This window comes from Chinchilla lanigera, unplaced genomic scaffold (assembly GCF_000276665.1).
Source record: "Chinchilla lanigera isolate Chin_1 unplaced genomic scaffold, ChiLan1.0 scaffold00022, whole genome shotgun sequence".
NCBI classification, from domain to species: Eukaryota; Metazoa; Chordata; class Mammalia; order Rodentia; family Chinchillidae; genus Chinchilla; species Chinchilla lanigera.
The window spans coordinates 4,878,661-4,903,060 of NW_004955423.1; the positions used below are offsets into that span (position 1 = coordinate 4,878,661).

The following is a 24,400-nucleotide window of genomic DNA, read 5'->3' on the forward strand; positions in this document are numbered from 1 at the left end:
GAACTCACGACCTTGCGCTTGCCAGTCAGGCGCTTTTGCCGCTGAGCTAAATCCCCAGCCCCCAAAAATTATTTTCTATACTGACATTTTTAAGTGCTTCCCCTGTCCTTTCTTCTTGTAGTTTCGTAGCTTTAAGTCTTCCACTTAGCTTTTTTATTCATTTTGAGTCTATTTTTTATTGGCTAAGAAAGATTCAGTTCCAATTTTCTGCAGGTGAATATTATTATCCTAAATCTGTATTAAAGAGGTTGCCCATTCTGCAATGTAGTTTTGACACCTTTGTAAAGAATCAGTTGTAATGTGGAGTTCATTCTGGGCACTCATTCTTGTTCACTGGTCTGTGTCTATTTTTATATTGATTTCATGCTATTTTGATTACAACAACTTTGTAATACCTTCTAGAAGTCAGAGAGTATCACACCTCTCTCATTAGTTTTTGTGGGATTTTTTTCCTTAAGATTTTTTGGTCTATGTTGGGCCTTTTATACTTCCATATGAATTTTGGAAATTTTGTAGCTCTTTGCAGAATGTCATTGGTATTTTCATGGGAATTACATTGCATCTATAAATCATTTTTTGACAGTGTAGACATTTTAACAATATCAGTTCTTCTGATCCATGAATTTGGCACATCTTACCATTGTGCATGAGATCACATATGTTTCTTCCATCAGTGCTTTGTAATTTTCACTGTAAAAGTCCTTTAGTTCCTTAATTAAATTTATTCTTATGCATTATTTGATACCTATTCTGAACAGGATTCCTTTCATAGTTTCTTTCTCACTAATCTCATTATTGATGTATAAAAGTGCTACAGATTTTTGATTTTTGTATGTTGATTTTGTGTCTTCAAAAGTACTGAATTCACTTAGATTTTTCTAATGGACAGTTAGCAGAGTACTTAGGTTTCTCTATGTATAAAAAATAGCATCTATGAACAGGAATAACTTAAGCTTGTCCCTTCCCATCTGTATGTCTTTTATTTTGTTCTCTTGCCTGATTTTGCTGAATAAAACTTCTAGTGCTATTTTGAATATCACTTATGAGAGTAGACATCTTTGCCTTGTTCCAGATCTTAAGAGAAGAGTTTTCAGCTTTTATGATGTTGGCTATGAGCTTATTACATTATTATGTTAAGGTATGTTTCTTCTACATCTAATTTAATCTTAATTTTTTGTCATGAAACTGATAATTTTATAATTTATTATTTTTTATTAAAATTTTGTCATCAAATTCAGATATTATTGCTCCCACTTGATCTATGATTTAAGGTTTTCAACAGTATTTTTAAGTTGAATTTGGAGTTCTTCATTTCCAAAATTTTTATTTATTTATTTCTTCAACATTTCTCTGTATTGAGCCTCTTATTTGCACATGTGTTATTTTATGAGTTTCATTCAACCTTCAATACTTACTTCATTTCCTTTTTTTTTTTTTCGTTTTTTTTCTGGTACTGGGAATTGAACTCATGACCTTGTGCTTGCCAGGCAGGTGCTGTGCCGCTGAGCTAAATCTCCAGCCCCTCACTTCATTTCCTTAAGCTTCTTTAGAAATTCTTTTATTATTTTAACCAGGAACTTCATCAGTATCATTTGCTTTGGTATCTGTTACTAAAGAGGTATTTTGCTCATTTTCAGGCATCATATTACTTAGTTTTTATATTGTTTGTGATCCTTTATTGAGATATATGCATGTGATGGTTCAGCTATTTCCACCACTTTAAAAATGCAGCTTTCCTAGCAAATGGATTGCTCCTGAAAATGTGTCCTTGGGGTGTCAGTGTGGTGTGGAATGTTACCTTTGCTTCCAGCTAGGCATTATAAGTAAGTAGTCTGCTTACAGCTTCTTTGGCTGCAACTAACAGTTTTGGTGGAGTATGCCATAGCATATTCAATGAGACCCAGTGTATTTCGGGGCCACACAGGAGTGAGGATACTCTAGTGACCCAGTAGAGTGGCCCACATAGAAGTGGGTGCATGGTGTCCTCTATGTTACCCTTCCACAATTGGAAGTTATGTTCTACTTTTGTACTGAGGTCTACTGACCGTTGGTTTATGTACTAATTTTATGCAGGTTTATGTACTAATTCCTGTTCTTTCTTGTTATTCCAATATTTGATTCTTTTTAAATTCTCCTTTGCTTACTTTTGCTTTCTCTTCTCTGTATAGGTTCTTTTAAATATTTTCTACAATATTGAATTATGGTTATGAATCTCTTACTTTATGCTTATATTTAAGGGCCTACTCTCCTACTCTGAAGGATACCTGTGATGGATCTACACTGGATCTACACTGGAATTCAACTTTTTCTTTCAGAGTTTAAAATACACTGCTCCATGCCCTTTTGACCTTTAGAATTCCAGTTGAGAAATCTCAGTTTTTCTGATGGGTTTGGTGTTAACAGTGACTTGGTGTTTGTCTTTTGAAGCTTTTAGTATTAATTTCTTGTTCTCTACTTTTGGAACTATAATGCAACATTGAGGGCGTTTTCCTGTTTAAAGTTGTAAATGCATTCTGTACATGGATATTCATATCTTTCTAAATATTGGAAAGTTTTCTGGTCATTATTTGACTGCATAGATTTACTGTGTCTGAAGTTGCTATCTTGGCTTCCTTTTTCATAACCAAAATTCGGAAGTTGGCTTTTTAATCTTGTCCCAGAGATTTTGGATTTTTTGTTCAAAATTTTGTTTATTAAATTAGTGTCTGAACAAAATAATTCATTAAAATGTCTTCAATCCCTGAAATTCCATCTTGTACTTTATTCAATTTATTGGTAAAGCTTTGGACTGAGTTCTTTATTTGACTTACTGAGTTTTTCAATACCAAGAACTGTTTGGTTCTTTTTCAGTTTCTCTAATTCTTTGCTGAATTGTTCTTTTATACCCTGCATTATCTTTCTAATTCATACAGTTGTTTATTCATGTACTTTTTGTAGTTGGCAATCACTTCAACATCAATTAATAGAATTCTTTGTCTGGCATTTTATCCATTTCAGTACCTGGATTCCATTACTGAAGTGTTGTGTACCTTGGCAGGAGTCATGTTGCCTTGTTTGTTTGTGTTTCTCATGTTCCTGTTTGGATGCCTGCACATTTGTTGGTGTATATACGTCTTCCACTTTTATGCAAGGGCCTACTTAATGCACAGAATTCTTTCAACACACTGATACTCCTTACTGATCAGAGAGGAGAAAGCAACACACACTAACAATGACAATATAAAGACCGAATCAGATACTGAAATACAGTAAAATGTCACCAAAACCAGCAACTGCAGCATCAATAACAGTTGAAAAGAAGGGGGTAATGTAATATACAATGAACTGAAAAGTTAATCATCACTAAAGGTAAGATGTAATAATAATTTCAATAGTAGTGTTTAAATGAAAGAAGCACTTCAAACATGAGGAACTTCTTAGGCCCTAAGAGCAAATCACAGAGCAATTAAGCTCTGTGAGGAACTTCTTAGGCCCTAAGAGCAAATCACAGAGCAATTAAGCCATGAACACATGCTGCCTTACTGTTTGTTTGCTTTAGTCCAGTTGTCAGTATTTCTCCTGATACAATTTCATATGAATTCTTGACCTCTGTTGAGATGACGTTAAAATCTATGGTTCACTCACATTAATCTCCTCTCTCATTTGGTAAAAATTGCTCTAAAAATAGTCTTTTGGTAAAAAATAATCCCTTGGTAAAAGTTTCTTTGGCCAAATATCCACTCTCATCCCTCCAAAGTTGTGCCTTCTACAAAACCCTAGAACATGACCATAATTCATCCACATTTTTACTACTTTATTAAAAAAAAACACCATTTTTTCAGTTTTTGTGTTTCTCATTGGCATTTGAACCTTCACTAGAATTGCTGCAAAGTACACTCACTGTATACTGACATTTGAAGTCATGCTTTCCAACACACTGCCATTCTTTCCCCATTACCTAGGCACAGAACTGCTTCCAACACTCACAGTGGCACTTTCAGCATTAAATTTCTCAGTACCAGTTTTTTCATTTGAGGACACATGTACTTATTCCATAATATTGACAATGAGAGGTTAGCATGAGATCAGCTATTAAGACTTGGGAATCTCAATCTATTGATTCAGCTTTTCTTGCTAAATCTGTGATAGGCAACCCAAGGTCAATGTCCAAGATTCAGAGATGCAAAACCTTAGGGCAGCTAATACTTTCAGGTGCTCAGAAATACATATATATATCCTATAACAGATATATATGATATATATGACATGATAACATATATATATATATATATGCTATAACAGAAAGTACCAAGTTTCCAACCTGCTTTTCCTAAGAATTATTTTTAGGAAAATTTATGAGTTGGCTCGACTCACCCCGATAAATATCTTCCAAATTTAAAAACAGTAAATCCCCTAATAAAATATCACATAAAGAAGAAGATATTATGAATCTCTAATGGTGGCACAATAGAAAACCTAAGAGCTCATGTCAGTGTCTGATTACAAACTTTTCCAAGGTTAAGGGTAATGACAAGATGTCATATGTGGGAAAAATGATTCCACTTGCTTGTGAGAACAAAGAAAAGTGAAAAATGGAGTTTACTGAGTAGCACTATTGAAATGTAGAGCTTACTGGTGACATCTGCATTATGATACGTTAGAATGGGAACGATGGTGCCTGACCAAATTTTTACAGCATGTGTCAGTAATCAAGGGAAGCTACTGCCAACCCAATCAGATTATAACATTTGCTATAATTTACTGGTGTCTTGAAGGAACAGGCCTCATCTGCAGTGAGTTAGATTTCAAAGTCGATGCAAATATTCCCCAGTAATAAGGACAGGTGAGTTCTCTACTTATTACTTCTAATATAAATGCTCTGTTGTAATCTGCTTCATACCAATGACACCAGACTTGGGAATCAAAACATCATGCAGTCAACTCAAGCAACATTAACAATATCAAAGCCTGTAACAGGAAAAATCAACCATGTCTTCGTAGTTACCCTAAAGATCATTTAGTATAATAATTTCAAAGTAGTAAAAATTTGATTTTTGCTTTTCTTTTACCAAAAACACTGAAAAAATCTTAAACCAGTTATACCTAAGTTCCTTGTCTCTGCCATGGTTATCAGATTTCTCATCTTACCTATGTCTCACTTATCTTCCATATAACCTCCGTTCATCTAGATCACATACTGTCTTCATTATTAAATAGTTATTTGGATGTTTGTGTTTGTCTATTTTTTGGTATCAGTGATGTTGATATCCGGTTGTGCTGCCCTTAGTGATGATGTCTGTTTTAATTAGTTATCTTAACACAAAACAATTTTCTGTCCATTCTCACAGACCTTAAACCTCATATGTGTGTTCTTGTTTCACAAAACTTTTATCTGTATTTACATTTTCCTATGGCAGGAATGAAATTGGGTCCTTTGTCAGAAAACATAACTTGAAGTTTGAGGTATGACCTATAATCATGATAAATTGGCCAAAATTATTTTTTCTTGACTACATTTGCCTGTGGGCTACATATATTTATTTTTTCATAATGATATTATTGAGATAAAATAAGTGTCCCAAGAGCCACAGGGAACTATTTACTTGTTTCCTCCAAATGAAGAGAAGACTGTGGCTCTTGCAGACACAGGGTGTGAAATTCTCATTAATTTATGGCAACTCTGAGTGTATTTGGGAGCCCAATTCAACTTTTGATGACTATGAGATTAAGATCACCAGAGTGAATGAGTATTATTATATGCAAACGGTTGAAGACTATGCACTCTTGTAGGATAAAACCGACTTACCCTATACTTTGCCCTCACAGTAGGGGATGGACTTTCTATTCTAAGACAAAGGACCTACCGTGTCCATGCATTTCTGAGGAGTGACACAGTCAGGAAAGACCCATTTAATGAGAGGCTCTGTGTGAAATAAAATATAAACCTTTGCCATCCCCTATATGCTAAAAGAAGTACACATTTTTGGAGCTTTTTGGTAATTGACAAGATATCATTCCCTATTGAGTTCAAAGTCTGCAAACACATATTGCTTTAAAAGATGGACCCACTTGCCAAAATGTTCCCCAAGTGGAAGCGTTTCAAAAGGCAAATATTTCACCATGCCAGGCAAAGCTCTGGGCACTCCTTTACCAGGTATGCCAGTGAATTGAAATGACAGTTGTACAGCAAAGGGCATGAGCTGGTTCCCTGGAAAGAGCAACTAAGTATAAAATTGTCTCTGGGCTCTCGGTTACAGCTACCACAGAAAGCTAAAACTAGGTGCAGTCCTTACAGCAGTAGTTTATAGCAGTGCACAGTGTGTGTTGATACCACTGACCAAGACATAGCCTATTGCCATGTAAACTATCATACTTGAAAAGGTTTAGGTGAATAGCTTATTTCACTGGTCTAGATCTGCTATAGCACTCATTCTTAGCCTAACTACGTCACATTCATATTTACAACCACACAGTGTGCTCTTTAACAGCTTATTGACTGCCACACTGTGCACAGTGTTGGGCCCAAGTACTTACAAAATCACTTCACCATCCTAGGTGGTAGCCGCAGTGCCTACGATCACACAAGTGCAAGAGGCAGCGACCCCCACACCAGAAAACACTTGGTGTACAAATGGGTCACGCAGGGCTAGGCTGAGTGTCTTGACTGCTGCTGCAGCACAGTGTACTACCAGTGCTACCCATTTGAGAGAGGAGAAAGTCAGAGCAGCCAGTGGGCAGAACTCTGGATAGTACGACTGCTGGTAAATCTGGAGCCATGGCCACTGGTGCTTTGTTCTGACAACAGTGTGTGAAGGCCTCATGTTGTGGGTGGCACAATGGCAAGTGGAACCCTGGCCTGTATGGGAAAGATCTTCCTCAGGAGCTAGGATATAGCAACAAATGTGAGAACGGCTATTGACTATGTGTCATGTACCCACTTGAGTTAAGGCCATCATCACTGGAAATACAGAGGCAGTTGCTCAAAGTAGAAAATGTAAAGCTTGGCCATGCCCTCTGTGCTAAAAAGAAGTATACATTTTTGTGAGGCTCTTGGCTATTTGACATGAATTCATTAGCTCTGACCCAGGCAGTGAACCTTGCCCTGTGAGTACTTACAACATGTGAATGTAAAAGTGCTAAGATAAGATGGACATAGCTAAGGGAATAGAAATGCCCCCAAATATAGTGACTTGGTGGTAACTATTATTAGGGCAAGAGAGACTCCATTTTTTCTGGTTTTAACTTCATAATAAGAGAAGTCACTTAGAGTTTACTTAATGTGTAGTTGACACCCCCACACCCCAGCCCCCTTGGTTAGTTATCAACTTGCTTAAAAGCATAGCAAAGTCATAAAATGGGAACAGAACAAACAGGACAGATTGGGGATTAAGCTAAAGGTTAAACTACAATGGTCATTTGGAATTTGGCTGTCCTACCTTCTGAGAAAGATAAACTTTGTGGTAATTATGTGACATTCTTGTGAGAGTCCCAAAGAAAAGTAATGGTTACTATGGAAACCTAAAGTGTATTTAAACAGAAAATGAGACCCAGAGTGGTGCAGACATATTCTCTGGTTGTTGGTTAGAGATGGTCCAACAACTGGCTCCAATAAAGCTTTGTTCATTCCTGCATTTTTGGTTTTCTTGTGAGTGCCCTACTTGTTGAACTTGCTTGTCCTCACACTGTGAGCCAATGACAAGTGTATTTATACCTCTGGCCCTGGTGTTTGACCCATATATAAGGATAGATACAAATATTCTTTCAATCAATTCAAGACTGAGAGATTGATCATATTAGCTTTTTCCAAAAAAGAAAGAGTGTATGTAAACACACTTTAACTCATGTTCATACAGCTACTACTCTTTGTAAGCCTCTTCTAGTGAGAAAACTATCCAAACTGTCAATTTAAATGGTCTTGAAAAGCTAAGTGTTATATATGAATAACTGTACCACATTGATAGTAACTGAGGCATCCATTTCATAGCACATGGATACTGAGGGTTGGCAGAAAGAAGGAAAGAAAGGAAGGAAGGAAAGAAGAAAGAAAAAAAATGTTCTTTGGACTGGGAAGCCTCAGTGAGTTGCCTGAGAACCCAGGCAGAACCCAGGCAGAACCCTGTATCCACCCCTGCCACCATTTCAGGAAGGTGCCTTGGCCTCAAGAGGCATCAGTGAGCTGTCTGGGACCCTGGCAACCCTTCCTGTACCTCTTGCTGCCATCGCAGGAAAGATCTGGGTTCAGGAAGCCTTGGTTGACTTTCTGGGGTCCCAAAACCCAGCACCCCACCTCCTGCTGCAATTGCATGAATGACCCTGAATCTCTGAAAACCTAGAGAGATTTGAAAATGACAAAAACAAGAAGAAAAATACAATCCCAGTCCACCAACCCACCAAGATCAAAATTGGTCAAGAAAATCCTTTCAATAAGCCACAAACATCAGCAATACACCTATCCCAACTATCCTTGTATATACATATAACTTTTGGTTTTCATTTTAAAGAGGAGAAAAAAACACAATAACAAAAACAAATACATAAACAAAACAGCATAGAGAGCAATAAAAATAATACAGAATTTCAAGACAAGGTGGTAGGATATTAACAATGGTTGTTTTATTACATGATGTTATCTTCAAAGTGGTTGTTCAGATAAGATATAGGCATGTAAGACTGATCAAACAATTAAGCATTAACTGTTCTTTTAAATAAACCAACAGAAATTAGTAGTACAATTATCTTAGCTATCCTATGTACACATAACATATTTTATTCTCTTTCTTCTTTCTTTTTCCTCTCCCCTCCTTCACCCCAGTTGCTCTTTTCAATTTCAGCAGTTTCTTTCCCTTTCACAGTACGTATGGTACCTTTCAGATTTTATTTACTCTTTAAGGTTCTTATACTAGGGAGGAAATATGATATTTACACATGTGAGTGTGATTTATTTCACTTATGAGTATGGTCTCTACTTGCATGTATTTACCTACAAGTGCTTCTAGTCTATCTTTCTTTATAGCTGAGTAATACTCCATTGCATAAAAATACCACAACTTTTTTATCCATTCCTCAGTTGATGGATATTTGGGTTGTTTCCAAGATTTAGCTATAACAAATGTGGTGCTATAAACATGGGTGGATATATATTCCTGTGGTATGATGTTTTGAGTTCTTCTGTAAAAATACCCAGAAGGGGAATAGCTGGGTTGATTGGGACCTTTAATCTCAGATTACTGAGGAATCTCCAGACTGAATTCCACAGTAGTTGTACCAGTCTACACTCCCACCAATAGTGGAGAAGAGTTCCTTTATCCCAGAGCCCCTTCAGCATTTGTTATTGGCTGATTTCTTGATGACAGCCATTCTTTCTGTTCTCAGATGGAATCTCAGTGTTGTTTCAATTGGCATTTCTCAAATAACTAATGATGCTGAATATTTTTTCATGTATTCATTTTCCATTTGTATTTCTATATCTGATAGGTGTGTGCCCATCTCAGATGCCCATTTTTTATTGTGTCTTTGAATTTTGGAGGCCTGATTTTTAAAAATCCTTTATATGTTCTCGACAGGAGCCCTTTGGCTCAGGGACATTTGGCTAAATTTTTTTCCCAATTCATGCATTTGCTTTTCATCCTGTTGGTGATTTCTTTTGATGTGCAAAACTTTTCAATAAGATGAGATCCAATTTGTTGATTCTTTGAAGTATTTCCCATGCAGTTTGGTTCTTGTTTATGAGCTCTCTGCCTACCCCTATGGCTTCAAGACTTCCACCTCCTTTCTCTTTCAGTAGATCTCATGTTTCTGTTTTAATATTTAGATCTTTAAGCCATTTTGACTTTGTTTTGGTGCATGGTGAAAAGTATGGGTCTACTTTTAATCTTTAGCATGTGGAAAGCCAGTTTTTCCAGCACTATTTATTAAAGAAGCTATCTTTCTTCTGGTGAACATATTTGGCCCCTTTGTCAAAGGAAAGATAGATGAGTGTATTTGTAGTTGTATCTGCATCTTGTAGTCTGTTACACTGACCTCTGTTTTTCTGCCAATACCATGCTGATTTTATCACAATAGCTTTGAAGTATAATTTCAAGTCAGAGATTGTGATACCTCCTGCCTTGTCTTTGTTGTCCAAGGATTTCTTTTGCTATTCTGGGTCTCTTCTGGTTCCAGATGAATTTTAGGGATATTTTCTTTAGATTTGTGAGGTATACCAATGGTATTTTCATTGGAATTGCATAGACTCTGAATAACAATTTTAGGAGTATGGTCAGTTTCACAATGTTGATTCTTCTTATCCATGAGCAAGGAATATCTTTCCAATTTTGAAATCCTTTTTGATTTCTTTTTTCAGGGTACTGCAATTTTCACTGTATAGATCTTTTAATTCTTTTCACAGATTGATTCCTAATTATTTCAACTTTTTGGATTCTGTTGTGAAACATACGGGTTCCCTTATTCCTCTCTCAGTATGTTTGTTGTTTGGATATAGGAATGCTATTGATTTTTGAGTGTTGACTTTGTATTCAGCTATGCTACCGAATTTGGTTATTAAATCTATAAGCATTTTGGTGGAGTTTTGGGGGTCTTCTATGTAGAGTATCATGTCATCTGATAATAATGATAATTTTACTTCTTCCTTTCGTATCCTTATTCCTTTTACTTCTCTCTCCTGTCTAATTGCTCTGGTTTGTTTTTCCAAAACTATGTTGAAAAGGAGTCGTGACAGTGGGCATCCTTGTCTTCTTCCTGATTTTAATGTGAGAGCTTTCAGTTTTTGTCCATTTGGTATGATGTTGGCAGTTGGTTTGTCATAGATGGCTTTGATCAGCTTGAGGTAAAGTCCATCTGTGCCAATTTTCTGTAGAGTTTTTATCATGAATAACTGTTGGACTTTATTAAAACCTTTTTCTGCATTTATTGAGATGATCATGTGATTCTTATGTTTGGCTCAGTTGATATGGTGTATTACCATTATTGATTTGCATATACTGAGCCATCCCTGCATTCCTGCGATGATTCCCACATGGTCATGGTGTATTTTTTTTTTTTTTTTTGATGATTTGCTGCATTCTATTAGCTAGTATATTTCTTGAGAATTTCTGTGTCTCTGTTTCATTAGGGAGATTGGCCTGTGGTTCTCTTTTTTTGGTTGGGTCTTTTTCTGGTTTTGGTATCAGGGTAATCCTTGCCTCCAGGAATTATTTGGGAGAATTGCTTCCCTTGTTATTTCTTTGAAGAGTCTGGGAAGAATTAGTATTATATCTTCTCTAAATTTCTTGTGAAATTCAGCTGTGAACCCATCAGGACCTGGGCTTTTCTTTGTTGGTAAGTTTTTTTTTTTTAAATTACATTTTCAATTTCATTGGTTGATATTGGATTATTCAAGATTTTTATATCTTCTTGATTCAGCTTTGGTAATTCGTATATAGCTAGGAATCTGTCCATGTAGTCTGTGTTTTTCATTCTATGAGAGTAAAGATTTTCAAAGTAGGTAGTGATGATCTGAATTTCTACAGGATCTGCAGTGATTTCACCCCTTTCATTTCTCATTGCCTTTATTTGAACTTTTCTCTCCTTTTTTGATAATGTTAGCTAGGGGTTTATCAATTTTATTTATTCTTTAAAGAACCAACTCTTTGATTTATTTAATTCTTTGTATAATTTTCTTGGTTTCAATTGCATTAATTTCTGCTCTGCTCTTTTAATATCCTCCTTTCTTCAGGCTTTGGGCTTAACTCGCTCTTCTTTTTCTAGAAGTTTGAGGTGCATCAAAGGTTGTTTATTTGTGTTCATTCTGTTTTCCTGACGTGGGAATTCACTGCTATATATTTCCATCTGAGGCCTGCTTTCACTGCATCTCCACAGGTTCAAGTAGTTTGTATCTGCATTTTTGTTTGATTATAAATATTGCTTAATTTCTTCTTTAATTTCTTGTGTGACCCATTGGTTGTTCAGGAGGATGTTATTTATTTTCCATGTGTTTATGGAATTTTTGTGACTTCTTTTATCAGTAATTTCCAATTTCATTGCACTATTCTCTGATAGTATGCATAGGATAATTTCAATCCTTTTGCATTTACTTAAGCAGGTTTTATGTGGTCTATTTCAGAGAATGTCCCATGTGCAGCTGAAAAGAATGTGTCTTCAATGTTGTTGGGTGGAATACTCTGTGAAGGTCTACTAAATCTATTTGTTTACACGTTTGGTTTAGTTTTGTTATTTCTATGCTGATTTTTTGTCTAGTCAATTTATCTCTTTGTGACAACGGGGTATTAAAATCCCCTGATACAATTGTGTTATTTGATTTTTCATATCGTTAATATTTGCGTTATATAACTGAGTGCGCCTGTATTTGTTGTGTGACAATATTAGACTAGAGAGCATGCTGTGGTAAAGGAGCATCCATAGATAGCACTTGTTTGTTACTGACCAAGGAGTACAACATCAATATTCTTGAGAAAAATTATTCTGACAGAGAGTGGTTTGCAATAGAATGACATATGAAAGCAGGTTTCCCTGGTTTCATATATAGCAAGAGACATACGTTCACGATCTGTGTTGTGGCATATTGTGAACTTTATTTTGTACATACAAAAAGCAACAATATTAACTCCTGATTTCTAAATTTTTATAAATATAAATGAATTCGGGTATGTAACCTATGTTACAGAGTGCAGCACAGCATATACTCTCAGTGTTTAGGCATTGGCTGCATTTTATTTTTTTCATGAAGTAAATCTTTGGACTGGTCATATTTACTATTTCATTATTACCATCATCAGAGATTATGATAGAAGAGGCCCATAGAGTCTGCTAATGCTCTCCTACATTTTCTACCACAGAAAAGAAAAATACCAAAGCCCACTAGCCCTCTGTTGTTAAACATGCTTTGGTTAACCCTGGAGCAGAGAGTAATTTGTGATCCCTTTTCTGATAAACAAATCTGTGACATTTATAGATTATCATGGCATCTGTAGATTATCATTATGCTGGTACCACAGTGTCTGGTGGAAAACAAGAATGAGCAGCTGTTGGTGAACCGCAAAGCCTGTTGTACTTGTGGCTATCATAGGACCTTATCATGTGGGAAAATTCTACCTGATGAACCACCAGGTACATGAAAACCGTGGTGAGTGAGGCCCTGTGGCAGAGCTGCTTATATTACTCCAGTGGTTGTGCTTCCCTGGGGTCACATGGGGAGATTCCAGATCCCTTGTCAAACAAACCTAATTCTAATTCTCACCAGCAAAATTACAGATTTATATCTATTATTTCAGCTTTTTTATAAAAGGAAAATGCATCATTTAATAGCTCCTTAAGCACTGAGCTCTTTCAGTGATCCTTGCATATTGTATTTTGCTTCTTAGTGCATTATTCTTATTAAGTAGCTAATGTGCCTGGATGGGGACTATCTTTACACTCTTCATTAATTATTGTTATTCTCTTATTATATTTATATGAAATTTTCTTTGTTTTTCAATAAAAAATACTTTTCCTGGACTCTGTATCCAATTATGACTACACATTTTTTTTTTTTTTTTTTATCTGAATTTCTTTTTTCCTCTTCTCTTCTTACCAGCCCTGTTTCAATTGTCTATTTGGTCTTTTTTTTTTTTTTTTTTTTTTTTGGTACTGGGAATTGAACTCAGGACCTTGTGCTTGCCAGGCAGGCGCTTATGCCACTGAGCTATATCCCTAGCCTCTAGGTAAAACTCTCTTTTCTTGTTTGGTACCTGGAATTGAACTCATGACCTCAGGCTTGCAAGGCAGGTGCTATGCCACTGAGCTATATCCCCGGCCCTGTCTATTTGGTCTTAAACCCCACCATTCCATTATTCTACCTTGCTAAACTTATTAATGACTCAAATTTTTTCTGATTATGTTTTAATTTTTTAATTTAGTTTTTTAATTCTCTTGTCGGCATTATTATTTGTAAAAGCGTTTCCTTCCCTGTCTTTAGCATAGCATACTCCACCTCACTTTTTCCTATTGTTTTGATTCCTCAGCGCCCTCTGTAGTCCCAATTTGGTTCAGTTCATCTGCCTTGGAAATTCTTCCAGAACTTGGACATGGGATATTTGCTTTCTCTGATTTATAGCCATGAAAAGTGATTTCATTACAAAATTTTAAATTCTACTATAATTCTGATAACGGTTTAATTGATGTTTATACCCTTCATATCACTTTTGAAATTCTGGCTCAAAAGTGAAATGAAAACCTGATTCTTGTTTACATTTTGAAAGTTGTCAACATAAAGTTATCACATTTACAACAAAAGTCTTGACCCATCCCTACTCCTAAACTCCAAAGAAAGCAATCACAATAATCCAACACAACACAACACAAAGCAAAACAACACAAAACAAAATCAAATATCCCGTAGCTTCTCACTTATCTCTTCAACATGTACCACAACCTCCCAGCCTCAACTCCAAACCTCATATCCTCACTGTCTTGCCTGCATTCTTTGTGTGCACCAGGCCTCTTATTTCTTTCCATAAACATAGAGCTCAAGTATGTCTCTTTTCCCAGTTCTGTTTTGTGATCCTAGGCTAAGCCACCCTCATGCTTTGCCTGAAATACTTATTTTTGTCTGTCTTCCTGCTGCCACCTTGACTTTGTATAAGCAACTGCTTTAAAATGACCAGTGAACTCTCTATGGGGGTGTTTTATTATCATTTTTATATTGACATCAGACTGCCCTTTCTGGGAAATTGAACCATAGTGTAGTCTTTCTAAATGCTCCAAATGTGGAGTTTCCTTTCTTCAATTCTGACTGTGCTACAGCAAGAGTATTCTAATTCTTATTCTTGCCAATTGCAAGGCATTTCCTCTCTCTTGGTATGTGCATTTGTGATTTTTCTGAGTGTAATACTTTCCAGTTTCTCAAAAAATTAACTATGTTTCAAGAGTCTATTCAGATGTTGATCTCTAAGAGGTCTTTCCTGATCATTTTGTCTCATGTTGGTCTTCCACTTAAACTTAAGACAACATGAAGATATATCTTTAAATATAAATATTTGCTCATTATTCATCATCTCATACTAAAATATAATTTTATAGAGTAAGAAACCATATGTGACTTCTTTGTTGTCAAGCTTCTAACAATAAGAACAACGTATAACATATATTAAGTGCACAATAGATGCTTCTTTACTTAAATAAAAGAAAAACAAATCAGAATATTTTTACTTAACCTCATTGTTATTTTATGTATGTTTCTTTTGTATCTCATTGTTGCCTTTAGCTAGATTTCATGAAATTTCTGATTGGAATACATATGTTGAAGTTGCAGAATACTGGAGACCTTAGTGTGTCCAAATTGTACAATGTCCATTAAAATGTTTCAATGTAAAATGTGTTTAGTCTTGGAAATACTAAAACACATCATGAAAAGATGCAGGAATACTTTCTGAGTCTCAGGTGAGAAAACAAGAATGTAGAAGCAGCATGAACTACCTATAAACACTTCTACTCTGCTCCCAGACTTGGTCCTTTCCCATCAACATGGAAAAAATTAGCAAAAAATGTGATATTAATGTTCCTTTTAGAAAATTCCTAGCTACTGCTGAGATTCCTTAAATTAGATGTGATTTACAGTGAAGTCAAAACAATTGGAAATATAATGCAGACACATCCTTTTAGGTTATCTTATAGAAGTATACGTTTTTATCCATTCTTTTATTTCCATATTCTTACCCATCAGCATCAGACTACACCTGGCTGACCCACAAACTGCTTATGCATAACAGAGTGTTAGCAATTAGATCCTAAATTCCAGGAACAATCAAAAACTTACCAATGCAAGGAAAAAATCCCTCAGGGAAGGATTCTAGGCGACTGAGAAAAGTGAGTCTCTCTGCAAATCATATTTCTGCATGACCTAATATGTATTCCATATTTAATTATACTATACATTTTTCAGTAGTTTTGTTTCTTTCTAAATTGAAATGTGTATTTAACAATATTCACATACCACATGGAAATGTATATGTTCATGTCACAGGATTTACAATTTCTAAAACCTCAAATATTGTTGCTGACATAGGAGTTGCCAGTTACATGAAGGGTCCCATATTTGATAAAATATCACTGGGTATAAGAATATAATATATTGTAATTTTAGAGGAATTCCTATTACAGGAGTGATTTTCCCAAGAAACCTACTTGAGCTTTAAACCAGCATGAAAAACATTAGCCTAAGAGTTCCTCAAAATCCTTTGAAAACTTAATAATAAGAAATAAACATTGTCTGTATGACACTGCTATTTTTTTCTTAATATACTTTCTTGTGAAATACTTCTCTTGACAATCCTAAAGAACTTAGAAGAAGGTAAATATTTAATGTTTTTAGTTATGGCCTAGAGAAAAAAGTAAATATGAAAATGTAGGGGTTGAAAGAAAACAGTGCCATGTGTTTATCTTGGTCCTCTGGGAATGGTATTATAAAATAATATCAACTGCATAGTTTAGAAATTTATTGCTCACATTTTTGGAGGCTGGAAAGTCCAAGATCTGGATGCCAGCATGGTTGATTTGGTGAGAAATGTCTTCCAGGCTGCAGACTCCTGACTTCTTTTTGTGTTGTCACATGATAGAAGGCACAAATTAGCTTTCTGAGCATTCCTTTTGTAAAGGGATTAATCCAAATCACCAGTGCTGTGTTCTGGGGGCTTGATATGTTTGTAAAGAGGCTACCTCCTATTTCCATTACATTGGGTGTAAAAATTTGAGCATATACATATTGGAGGGACGTCAGTATTCTTTTCATTGCATTCTATGTGCAGTTTTAGATCCTATTAGGTAAGAATTTCATGTTTATGTATGTTTTTGCCTTACTCAATGTTAGATGCTCTGGTGGACACCTATGTGAATGCCATCAATGGGTATATATTATTTCTTTTGTAAATGGTTATCTTAATATATTATTTGTATGTGATGAAATTCATTTATTTTCAGCATGTAATACATTTTTGAAAAACGAATATAGTCAGGTAGACATTACCACAGTCAAAACAGAGAATATACCCTAAAAGCACTCTTCTATTCCAAATTTTCCTTTCCTTTCTACCAGTTCTGAGCTTTTCTTTCTTTTTTTTTTTTTGGTAAGAATCTCTCTCATAAGATACATGTCTTAATAAGTTTAAAACAAGTGACCCAGTATTGTTACCTACAGGTCCTATGCTCTGTAGTAGATATCCATAACTTACTCATTTGCATAACTGAAACTTGGTACTCTTAATGAACAACTGCCCACTTTTCTTTCCCTTACTTATTCACAGCCCTCATTATACTTTCTGTTCTCATGAGTTTAAATATTTTATGTTTGGTTTGGTCTCTGATCTCAGAAGAGTCGAGCTCACGCCTTTTTTCTGTCTCTAAAACTTACCTTGGGTGGCTGAGAAAGTCAGAAGTGAAGCAGCTAAGAAGGAACAGAAGCTGTTAAGGCATAAGCAGAATGAGCAGTAGCAACAGATGGCGGCACTCCAGATGAGTCTCAAAGAAAACCGACCAACTGAGAGGGAGGCTAGAAGGGAATCAGCAACACCTTCTGAGAGACTTGTAGGGATTTTAGAGCACACGCTGAAGGCGAGTTTGGTAGTGATCCCTATAATTCCTGATGAGTGGTTGATTTGGTACCTTATGAAGGAATTACAGAAGGTTAAAATAGAGTGACAAAGGCAAGCATCGCTGCCACTTACTGCCTTTGATTCACATGGATGAAGGATCCTGGCTTTTTCAGAAGCCTTTAGTTTTGCAGTACTTTGAAACTGTGAGGAGTGCACAATGACTTCAGGTTTCCTACGACGTTGAAGAATAGTAATAACTTCTTCAAGAATTGAGTTGCTGTTTTGATAGTTCTCTGCTGAGCTAATGGGGTTTAACTTAAACAGGGTTTCACAGATTATAGTATAATTATTCCACCCAAGAGTATTTAATAAAAGCAGCAACAGGATGTTTTCAAGGTCACTAACAATTATCAGGAGCCCTGCTATCAACAAAGGTCCTGACCTAGGCTTCTTGGTGACTCAAACTACCAGACATACAGATTTAGAAATAAAAGTAACTAATGCCTCCTAATTTGGTCCAGATATATCTAGATTTGAATAATCTGCCCATGTCTCTCAAAAATTTTTGGAAGAAGTTATCCATTTAGTCATCTGAAAGTATTTATATCAGATTTTATGACCATACTATAAGCCCAATTCCCAGTGGGACTAAAAATTTGTGAGCTGGTGAATCCCTCCCAACTGGAATTTTTGTTGGAACTTTATAACTTGTTTAAATGCTTGGCTTAGCACCCAGGGAAAACCTCATGGTGGGTGAAGATCAGCATATGAATAAAGCTGTAAACTCTACTTCTTCCCATTGTCCAGGTCCAGCCAAGAAGATATTCTCTGCTTCAAATATTATGTGTTGGAAAGAATATGCAGAAAATAGAATTCAACAAAATTCTTAAATATAAACCTAACACTTGAAATACTGGATATTTAAAAGCTATTTCTTTCTCATGACCATGAACCACTTTATTTTAGATACAAGAGTATCTGATTAAAGAAGGATTTAAGAAAAAAATCTGAAGAGATGAAAACAGAGACAAATCATCTGAGAAATCTGATTGAGACTACTACAAGTGACAAAACTTCTTGGACTGGACAAGCCCTGGAACAATTTGTTAATATCTCTAATCTACAATATTCCTGATGATATCTCTAAGTTAGTATCTCTAATTTGCTATATTTCTGATGGTATATTAAATTTGATTTGGAATAGCCTGAAATCAGGATTTTAAATGAAGTCTCTTAAAAACAACAGAAAGTAGGACTGTGTTGTTATCTATTAGTGATATATGAATGTTTTAGTTTCACTAAAAAGTTTTGAAAATAAAAAGTACCTACCAAGAGTATTAGTACTTCATATATTAAATAGAATGAATACTAGTTTTTATTACTTATTTTAAAGGAAAGACCGAGTAACAATGTATAATAGGGATTCGCAGACCCTGGCTTGAAGGTCCATTTTTTCTGCCTCCTGTTGTTAGAAATAAAAAGTTTTATCAGAACACAATCATGCTCATTCGTGTACATATTATCTATGATGGCTTCCACGTCACAACAGAGCTGATCAACTGCAAAAAGCATAATACAGACCAGAAAATTTACATTGTTTCCTTTTAGATTCCATAAAAATAAAAAGTTGTGGTAAGATGGTTTAAGAGGATGAATAAAGAAAAAGACCAATTCTGTACTAGAGGAAAAAATTATCTAGGAAAAAAATAAAGACTATCACTGAAAGTCACAAAAAAGGAAATATCCAATCTGTACATTCAAGGCCATTCACCTCTAATATTTTTATAAACTTAGTGTGTTCTCACTTAAAAATATGTTTTTATGAGGATAGGAGTTCCTTTTATAAATTCTCAAGGAAGAACACCAAGAATGGAAGAACACCAAGAATGAGTAGTACTGCTTCCAAGCACTTAAAATGAAAGCAGGAAGCCATTTTGGGTCAGGTTGGAAGTACATTTTCTGGCAAATTAATCTTTTATTTGGATCACAGACATGCCCCACCCACCATGTGAGCTGACCTTTGGACTGGACCAAATTAGTTTCCTGAATCATTATTTGCTAGCCTCTGTTTCATGAGCCAGTGTGCTGTCATCTGTAGATCTAGAAAATGTCTTTTCCATCTCTTTGTGAGATGAAGGTCAGGACTAAGTTACATTTATTCAACATTACACTTTCAGTGAGATAACGCAATTCTCCTGCAATATGACATTAGTAGGCAGGGTTAGAACTTCAAATCCAAACCTGATGATGTTCAGGGATTTGCTCAACAAATGTAGTTCCTGGGAGCCACCTGGATCAGTAAACAGAAGAATGTTCCTAACAGTAAAACAAGAATTGCTGATCTTGGCAACTCCCACCAACACTAATCAATCTCAGCAGGTAGTAAGCTTGTTTTGGCTATGAATGGCAATATGTACTGTAACTGGAAGATATTTGGGCCCCTTAGTTAAAGTCACCTGCAAAAAGGCTACCTCTGTATTGAGTTTCCACAAATGGTAGGCTCTAGAAGTCATGTACCATATACTAGCATGGGCCTATGGAGTCCAACAATCTCAGGTAATTCAAGTCTGAATCACATCTATCCTTGTAACTGGAGCCTATAACAACAAAGGACTACAACTTGAGTGCATCAGTCCATTGGATTTTTGACACATAAATTACCTCAGGAGCTAATGTAGCAAAAGCTCACCAAATTGCCTTGATTTTTCATTGTGGTTGACAACAGAACAGAACTAAGAAGCTTAATTCATCTGAAGAACAGAATGGGTCATGAAGACTTGCCCTAGAAATAACAGAAGCCAGAGGAATGGCACAGCTGTAGTAATTTTGGAGGAAACCTAATTGTGCAATATGGTGAACTAACCCACAGTAACCAGAGCTTATTTCACACAAAGGTGACAAACTGATCACAATAAACTATGAATTTCCAGCCATGGATTCTGATGGTGCCCCATCACCACTGACATCTGGATATGGGACCACTATTCCACTGTATCATGCAGACACAGGAATCACTATTGCAAAAAAATACCTCGACCATGACTTTAGATATAGAGCAGGATTCAGTCTATTGAAGTACACCTTTTATGGCACAAGCTACATAGCAATGTATACATTCCCATGGCATAAAATGCACCCTTGTGTTCTCTGTTATGCCCAGTGAAATGATAAGATGGGTGGCTCAAGCAATAACTACATAAAGACCATCAGATTGGAATACTGGATAGTTTGCCCTCAACAAAACCCACTTGGATGATGTTATGGCTTGTGCTTAGATGTTCTTCTGAAGGCTCATGTGCTCATAGGTGGGGCTTTTCAGAGGTGGCTAGATCTATAGTGTGTGATGCTGGGATTAAGTGTGCAATGCTGGGAGTAGGATGTGTGATTACTAAATTAGTTAACTGATTGTTTCAGCCCACTTCTGAGTTTGCATAGTGGGAAGGTGTGAGTGCTACCTGCTCTAAAATCATATACCTTGGATAAGATATTAGGGATAGAAAGAGGGCTGCTATGCTCACTTGTTGCTGGCTGCTTTTGTGGCCTTGTGTCTTCTGCCTTCTATACTGTGAACTATTTATCCTCTATGATTCCTCTCTGCCATGCCACCCTGCCTGGAAGCCAGTCAACTATGAATTGAAAGCCTACAAACTGTAAGCTAAATTAACATTCTCTCCTTTAACTTTCAGGGTCAGGTATTTTGTCTCAGCAATGAGAAAAAGTAACTGAGACAGCTGATAAGAGGAACTGCAATACCTGCTGGGAAATATTGAGCTTGGAGGCAGTAGAAGGTCAGGCAGTATAATTAGGTTGCGCTTCCCAAATCCCAATCTTAGTGTACTCCACCATTGCTTATCTCATTTCCCCACTTGAATATCCTTTCTAGGGATGGTTTATTGTCTGGGCTACAGTGGCACTATAATATGGTTGCCCATTTCAAACTTGGGGCCATGAAACTTTCTGGTGCCTCTCAATGAGGGGGAAGAAAGAGATGACAGAATATCAAGGTATGAAAATTCCCCTGATAATGCCTGAACATTTCTGACCCCTCAGTATATCTGGGTGATGTTAGGGACTGTGTCAAATGTATTTAACTTGGTCCTGAATTGGACCATTGAGGACAAAAAGGTTTGGTCAAGAAATTGGAAAACTGTTCCCACAGTAGGGCTCAGACAGCCTGGGTGGTTATAACCAAGCAATCCTTCGTGGGTCAGTGGACAAGAGTACCTGTTCTCTCAAGATCATGGATCAAGAGAGTTATGGAGAAGAACTTGCTCTCCCTATTTTTCTTCCTGTAGAAACCTCTGCCATGCAGACACGGAATATCCAGATGAGGATTAGCACAGCTATGCAGAGCAAGGTGAACTTAAGCAACAATGGATTTGTCACACCAGACTAAAGTTTCTCTTGTCTCACACTTTCATTGTAAGAGCTCAGTCCATGTATAACAACTTGGAGTATCTCAAACTTCATTACCAACAAGACTTTAAACTTATTACCCAAAGTAGTAGTAGATAGCAGAATACTCCTCAGTTATGTGCTGGCTGTGAAGGATCACATTGCCAACAAATCCTGCTATGTGCTGTGGTTTAAATACTGTTTATCTTTTGAGAAACTCATGATGCAATCTAATACTCATTGTGAGCAGTTAGAGATTAAAAACTTAATCTAATTATGGTACTTAGTAAAGGGGCTTGGGGAGGTCCTTAGGGTTGGATAAGACCAGCAGTTTGGGGCCCCCATGACTCAGTACTTCTAGCTTTATAAGAAGAGGGAAAGAGCTAAGAATACACACAGGCCTGACTTATTTCTCATCATGCAGTGCCTTGCACAGCCCAGAGTCTGCCATCAAAAGCAATCACTGGATGTGTCCCCTTGACCTTGGACCACAACTGTGAACCAAGGTAAACCTCATGTCTTTATAACCCAGTCTGTCTGTGCTATTGTATTATTAAGAACAGAAAACTAAGAAACTATGAACATGTCCTTAATATAGACAATGAGAATCTGAACTGTGGAACCCTCTTGCTCTGCTAAAATCTTATCAGTTGTATATCTCATTCCATTTCCTCCCTCCACACTACAGTTGGTTTAATCTAGGCACTTGGGGTTCCTGGCTAGGACAACCCTCCAGGGAAACCTGATTATCTTCCTGGAGCTACATTTCCCATTGTCGCTGATGATGTGTTGTCCCTGGCAAAGTGCAATGTGTTATCTCAAAATGGCAGGGAAGTTTGAAAGCAAAGTACAATACATATGGCTTTTTCAGCGGCCGCTTCAAAGTCAGACCTGACTCCACCTCCAGATCTGAGGCAGGCAGTTGTACTGCCAAATTCCATGTGTTTTATCTGTCATTTCAGCATCCAGAAGGTTTAGGAAAAGGGCAGGCTGTTGGCAAAGGCAGACTTGTGTGGGCAGTCTTTTGATCCCTCAGGACAACACAAGAATGGCCTTGGGTGTGAAACATTTCCTTTCAGGGAAACAAGGACCCCTCCCAATCTGTGCTGGGAACATTGTCATGTTTGAGAATTTCCCTGCCTCAAGATTAATGAGTGCTTATCAGTTCTACTTAGCCAGTGTGCGGCACATGGCACCCGAATAACCCAGGCTCGCTGTGTGTAAGGGAGGGAATGGGCTCCTTCCCCTTCAGCACAAGAGGGTGCGTGCATTTCATAGCTGTATGATGGTTCCAGAGCGAAGACTGCTGGCCATGGTCAGCCAATGCTCACTATTGCTGCCGACCTTGCTTTGTCTCATTTCTGTGAGCATTGAGAGCCTTCTCGGTTCTCATCGTGGTCCAGGAAGTTTACATTTGTAATCCTATGGAAAAGTTATCGGAATTTTAGCAAGTAATTCTAATCTACCATTTCCAGTGCAACCTATGGCGAGAATAAAGACACTAAGGCATATCTATAGTTGTGGGGAGCCAAGGGGTCCAAGTCCAGCTAGGAGAATGGCTAACTGGAACAAAGGCCTCAATCCAGGGCCAAACCTGGGTTTTGTCAATTCGTGAAGAAGGGAGTGGCTTGAGGATGAGTGACTGTGAGACTGGCAAGATTGTGAGTAGTGGAGTGCTGTGAGCTGGGCTAGGTAGGAGGCCTGAAATCACCTCTGCAAGATGCAGGAGAAGGATATGCAAAAAGAATAATCTGCGTAGCACAACTGAGGTAGTATCTAATGTTTGGGGGTTGGTACTTCAGCTCTGATTCCCTGAGAAGTCATAATTTCTTATCTGGAGGCTCAATCCCAGCCAACAGCATGGAGCACAGCTATCCATCCTGCGCAGTTCACACATGTTTTTTGGGAACTATAGAGGTGAGGAAACACTGCCCTGTCACCTTGCTTCAAAGGCTACACATCAGCACCTCAGCTGGACTGATATGCATTGCTAAAGCCAAGTGAAGGGATAGGGACTTTTCCTAGCCAGCTCTGATGTATCAATACATGGAAATAGGGTCAAGTTTAGCCAAAACGGAAATAATTGCTCTTCTTTCAAAGAGACTCTTTCAGGTGGTTCTACACATATGAGGAAACTGGTGTTCCACTCAGTGCCCAGGTGAGTCACAGCTTTCTTGGGCCCTAAAAGCTACAAACCATGCAGTAGGTTGACATCCTGAGACTGTTGCTTCTGGTAGTGAGCACTGCTATGCTCTTCTCTGTCCAAATAATTGTAGCTGTTTGCTAAAGATATGAAGAGTATGGTTCATGAATGCCATCACGCACCTTAGTAGCAACGGAACTCCGCTTCTGGGAATGGAATCACGTGTCATTTTCTCAACTTTAGATCACCTTTGCTAGATTGTGGTGCCAGCTATTTGGAAAACATTAGTTTAGATGTCCCTGAGAGATAGGATAAAATACAG

The 24,400-nt window shown here is 37.0% G+C and overlaps 1 long non-coding RNA gene across 3 annotated transcripts in view; it reads left to right on the forward strand.

Moving 5' to 3' along the window:
• LOC106148529 overlaps window positions 1–22,441 on the forward strand; it is a 35,444-nt gene extending 13,003 nt beyond the window's left edge. The window contains exons 1-3 of one of the 3 annotated variants that reach the window (XR_001234065.1): window positions 18,511–18,687; window positions 21,836–21,897; window positions 22,360–22,441. This is a non-coding gene — a long non-coding RNA (uncharacterized LOC106148529). Of the gene's footprint in view, window positions 1–18,510; window positions 18,688–21,232; window positions 21,329–21,835; window positions 21,898–22,359 lie in introns of those variants that run through there. The other 2 variants (XR_001234066.1, XR_001234067.1) reach the window with 2 other exon arrangements.
• Window positions 22,442–24,400: the final 1,959 nt, after the last annotated feature.